The 5,873-nt window shown below is 50.5% G+C and overlaps 1 protein-coding gene across 2 annotated transcripts in view; it reads right to left on the reverse strand.

The window, feature by feature from the left end:
• The window catches only part of Myom2 (myomesin 2), a 114,405-nt gene that overhangs the window by 85,671 nt on the left and 22,861 nt on the right, over window positions 1–5,873 (reverse strand). The gene's annotated exons all lie outside the window — the stretch shown is intronic.

Raw genomic sequence — 5,873 nt, forward strand, 5'->3', positions numbered from 1 at the left:
CTGAGTCTTGATGGGTTAACCTGGCCTCTCCCGCATGCTCCTACTCCCGTGCTGCAACAAGAGGCAGTAAAGGCAACCTCTGGATGGTCCACTGTTACCTATTGTCTCTATCACAGGTAGACTAGACTGAGCTGGTGACACTAAAGACAGGTGAAGCTCTGGGGTTCCAGTCCCAGGCACCCAGGAAGAGCATCTAAAAGGCAGCTGGGGAGAGAGAGTCCTGAGGCTGCAAGGCCTGAGCTCACTGGCCCCTCGGGAGGAAAACGGAGAACTTCCAGAGAGTTCCAAGGGCAGAGACCGAAGAGACTTCAGAGGACTCAGACAGCAGAACGTGAACGTACAAAGGACAGAGTGGAGGGAAGAGTCCCAGCCTGTGGCTAGAAGAGCTCCAGGAAGCTTCCAAGGCGAGAGCCAAGCATCTAACGCCTGAAGTCTGGGGCTCCAACACCAAGCGAGTGGCTAAGAGCCAAGGGTCCTGGCACCCAGAGCTTGAGAACTGCACACCATCATCATAGAAGGCTTGCTCCGGCCTGTGCATGGCGAGCTGATAGTCCCTAGCTCGGAAAGCTCGGGGTTGTAGCCTAGTGCTGAGAAATTAGAGCTGGTAGCCTCTCAGGCTCGCAACCTCTGGAGCCTGGGGCATATGGGAGTCAGAGCCATCAGCACTCCTGAAAGTCCACCCCCACGCCCAGCCTGAATAAAGCAGATGGACCCAGCTGTTGGTGGCCCAGGCTGGGTGGGGCTCCATGGAGACATGCCACCAGACCTCTCTCCAGTCTGCCTCTCACACTCTTGGGCCTCTCTTCCTCCCCCATACTCAACGACCTACGTAAATCATGACTTGCCTTAATGCTTTTACATTGTCCGTCCATCCTCGGAACATAAAATCATTTGAATGGGACGGAAAAAACTATCAGTAACAGAGAAAGAGTCTAGAGAGAGAGAGTTTAAAGACAGAGCCAAGGATCACCAGAGATGGAGAGATAACGACAGAGCAAGGTGGAGCCAGTAAGAGACACCTAGTTCTCAGGGTGAAGTCATGAAAAGACCTGAAGAACCCATTACAGATGGTTAGCCCCCAGCCTTGGCCTTCTGAATAGCAAGCACTCCTTGCAACTTGAAAGAAAGAGAGAGGGGGGGAGGAAGAGAGAGAGAAAGAAAGGAAGGAAGGAAGGAAGGAAGGAAGGAAGGAAGGAAGGAAGGAAGGAAGGAAGTCACTAACAGGTCATGACAGTAGAGGTAATGTGACAAACCACTCACTTTGTCCAGAAGGGCCTCCTGGAGCAACAGAAGCCACTAAGACTCTTGAATCTGTCCCCCAATAACATCCGGCCAGAGCAGGGAGGAGCAGAGGAAATCCGATTGGAGGGCCAGCTAGACAAAGAGCGTCTGTCCACCCAACAGCCTTCACTGTCCTCCCCACAACACAGGACAATGGGCACTTCTCTGCTGACTTCTGTTCTCAACAGGACAGAGGGTAAACTGTGACAGGCAAGTCCTACCAAAGAAAGTGGCTTGTGTATAGAGTGTGCCCAGGGCTCAGTGATGTCATACTAAACCCTGGAAGGAAAAGGAACTGGGAACATGGGTGGGGACAAGGGGGGGCAGAAAAAGTACAAAAGAGGGAGCAGATTTCCACCATTGGTGGTCCCACATATATCAAAAGCCCCTGCTGAACACAGCCCCACAGAGACACCCTTGCAATGGGACTCTCCAGGCCTGCCTCTACTGTCCCCAAGTGTCTGATGAATTTTCTCAGGAGGGGGCAGGTTAATCTTCCTTCAAACTTCTATTCCACCAAAGGTCAGCCTAGAGAACCAATGCGTTTATTAGGCTTATTAACAGCGTAGGCGATCCTGAGACAGCCAGGACGGAAGGTCTGCCCCCAGAATGAATGATGGCCTCCCTTGTGACTGCATAAATAGAACTCCCTTGTCCCTAGTCTTCCCAGTTACATACTTCAGCTCTCCTCAAGAGCCTGGGGTCACACGGAATTAAGGCAAACTCTCATACAACTGACAGGGAGGAATGGTTGGTCCACTCAAGCATCCAATAATCCAATAATCCTCCTTCTCCCTCATTGGAGGATGGGATACCAACAGCCAATGTGCCCAGCTGTGATGTGCTTTTGCAAGCAGACACAGCTGGTCTTAGGAAGATGGAGGCTGTTCTGATTGGAGGATAGAACTATACAGCACCTCACTAGACAGAGACAGGCTAAGGTCAGACAGTAACCTGACACTATCCCTGGATCTCAAAGCACAACATTGTAGTCATGAGTAGGAGGAGATGTGGACTGAAGAGCTCTGCCTTCCAGCTGCCCATAACCCCAGGTTGACAAGATACCTATTATATATCCCAGCCTGGCCTCAAACTCACAGCAGCCCTCCCACCTCAGCCTCCAAGGCGCCAAGATTACAGGCATGCACCACCTGCTTGGATACAAAACGTTAAATACTTCACTCACCCTGAATAATGTCTTAAAAGTGATTTACAAAAGAAACGCCTGATGCACACAAAACCAGAACCATGGCTGCAGGACCGGAGGCAGGAGCGGGGAAGGACTTCATCTGGGGACAGCCATTCCTTTTTTTGATGATGATCTGAGTACATGGACACGTATCTGGTTATCCATACATTTGGACAGAAGCCATTGAACCATATGCTGGAAGTGAGAGTATTACCAGGTACACAATACGCCATGATAGAGTTGGTCTAAAAGTAACATAAATAGAAAATGTGTTTATGTAGAAACCAGTATGTGTTTTACTCACAATTCTAAAAACTTAAAGCAACGAGAGAGACGCTCTTCGGGAGTTGAAAAGGTAAATGGTGGCATATCCAGACAGTGGAGTCTTCGGCACTGAAGAGAAAATCACAGTTCAGCCATGAAGACACCAGATTTTCTCCTTCCTCCTGGTTGTTGGCAGCATCTTCTCCAGGCTACATTGCATTGCCACAATTAGTGAGCAGCTCTAGGCTTCTGCTGTCGCTGTAAAGTTTACATAAGAGCAGGGACCCCATCTATAGAGAGGTGTAAATCCTCTGGCTGCATCCTCAACTCAAATGTATAGGACAAGGAGCTGAGTGGGAGGCGGGCAGTGGGTAGGAGGAGCCCCCAAATAGATGTCATTTGTGTGTGTGTGTGTGTGTGTGTGTGTGTGTGTGCATGCGTGCGTGCGTGCGTGCGCACAATTCACACACATGCCTTTGTTTAATTGTGCATGCACCTACATTCTCAAGCATTTGGTGGACAGAGGACAACCACTAATGAAGTCAGGGGAAAACCATGACCGTGGGGCCTCAGGCACTACCTAACTTGGCTTTTTGAGAGTGTCTTTCTTACCAGCCTGGAACTCACCAAGTAAGCTAGTCTGGCTGGCCACAAGCCCCAGAGATGCACCTGTCCCCACCTTCCCATTCTTGAATTGCAAGCACATATTGCCACATCCGGCTTTGAGAAGTGCAATCTGATGATGGAACCAGGTCGTGTGTTTGCAAGGCAAACTCTGAACCATCGCCTAAGTACCCAAATGTCATCTTGAGTAGAAGGAGCAGTAGAAAGATGGAAAGATAAGAGTGATTTGCTGTTTTTCAGCCACACCTGATATAAGCAGTAAGACTGGAGCCCAGACAATATATTGGAGTCAAGGCTCATGGGCCTTGCAACCCTGGAACCTGGTTTTCAGAACTCTACGTGTTTTAACCCTCTGATACTCCAGGCCCAGACACAAACACATAGTGTGTGGATGTCCTCAAAGTTCACATACACACTGGAAATTTGGCTGTCCCTAAGAGCAAGAGTGTTCTCCTAGTGTTCAAGGCCTGTATCCCTCTCCAGAAAGAGAAAATCGGTCTTACTCTGGTCTGCCCTTAAATAGAAGGGAATAGGGAGGCCCACACTCTATACTAGGCTACCCTTGGAGTCTGCCCCTCCAAAGAACATGCTTTGTAACCCTATGAGGATTTAGGCTTCCCTTTGTAGGGACCAGTATCAGCTCAGGATACCCAAGACAAAGTTCTCGGGATAAAGGAGATTGTTTTGCTCCAGAGGGACTAAGGGCAGGGAATAAGAGACGATGACAGGAGATAGAGGACAAGGAAGAAGGGGAAGGGGACAAGGTTAAAGGGGAAGGGGTACTTGTCCCAGGAGGGACAAAGGCCTGTGTCTGGATAGAGAGGAGACAGACATGGCCCATAGGCAGATGCTGGTTTATGAGGGAAAGGGAAAGCCTGTGTCAGGGTGAGGTGCTTTGTTTTTATTGGATTGATTTGTTTACTTTTAACTGGGGCAGCCACAAGGGAACTTTCGATTGCTGGACTTCAATACCTTGATAGCTGAATCTTGGTAGTCAGCCTGAGGAGGAGGAAGTGGGCAAATAAGGGAACAGACCTTGGTGGCTAGCTTTAGGAACGTAATCTAATGGTTTTTAGCAAGGCAAAGGGAATGGGAGAGAAAGGCTAGACCTGTCAGAGCCGTGTTAGTCGTGTTCCGGCTGCCATGTTCAGTGGCCCCAATGGAGGACTGGCTAAGCTTACCTGATTTAGTTGCCTTCCTAAGCCGACCCCAAACTTCTTCCTACCCAGATCACGTAGACAACATCCATGCACCTGGGTATCCCAAGCTCATATGCACCATCCATGCTCCCTCGGGTCCTGCGGTCAAGTTTAACTCAGCTCACCCGGGTCCCCTCTGTTCAGTGGGGCCCCCTCTTCTCAGCTGTTGGGCCTGTTCTGGTTTGAGTTTCCTGGGGGTGTCAGGAGGTCATGTAATGTATGAGGCCCCCAATCGTACACCATGGAATCCCAGTCAAATCAGGCGGTGCTCACAGGGAGAAAGGGAATGTCAAGACATTTCCGGTTCCCCAAGAACCCTCTCCAAGAGGTGTAGCTGACTGATGTAACTATATCTTGCATTTTATATTTTAAGATGTTTTGACTTGCTGGAGCTTGCTGCGGGGGAGGGACATGTCCCCACACACACTCCGAACCAGTCAGTTCCTAGGAACAACACCTCAGGATTTGGCTAGCACATTCCTTGGACAGACCGACACACCCACATTCTTCTTTGACTTCCAGGTGTGAAACTGTGCTCCCCATGCTCTGAACTGGCCGATGCCAGAGAATCAAAGAGGATCCCAAAGACCAGACAGAACCGGGGAGTTGGAAATGACCCTCCCCCACAAAACCCAGACTCCAGAATCAGCCACACCTGCCGTCAACGAGCAGTCTGCTTGCTCTGCCCGTCCCCTGCAGGGGCCACAGTCAAGGCCTGGCTTGACCCACTCTCTCCCTGACCCCACCCACCCCACCCATGGCATGCAGTGACCACTCCTTGGTTATGGCAGCTGCATGGACTCTTATGGTCACACGCAGAGCCCTCACGGCTCCATAATGCCAGCCTCTGGGACAGGACCTGGCTGTGACCTGGCTAGCTCATGAGGAAAAGTGAAAAGATGAGGTCATGACCATCCCAAGCCTAACCCTAACCCTAACCCTAACCCTAACCCTAACCCTAACCCTAACCATCCCAAGCCTAACCCTAACCCTAACCCCTAACCCTAACCCTAACCCTAACCCCTAACCCTAACCCTAACCCTAACCCTAACCCTAACCCCTAACCCTAACCTAACCCTAACCCTAACCCTAACCATCCCAAGCCTAACCCTAACCCTAACCCCTAACCCTAACCCTAACCCCTAACCCTAACCCTAACCCTAACCCTAACCCTAACCCTAACCCTAACCCTAACCCTGAATCCATGGCAGCTCGCTGCAGTGATACTAGCCTAGGACTCATTAGAATCCACTTATCATGGGGACACGCCACGCCTGCCATTCTGGAGACCGGAGGGAGAAGCAAGCACAGCAAAA

Source organism: Mesocricetus auratus, unplaced genomic scaffold, assembly GCF_017639785.1.
Source record: "Mesocricetus auratus isolate SY011 unplaced genomic scaffold, BCM_Maur_2.0 Super-Scaffold_100031, whole genome shotgun sequence".
Lineage (NCBI taxonomy): Eukaryota > Metazoa > Chordata > Mammalia > Rodentia > Cricetidae > Mesocricetus > Mesocricetus auratus.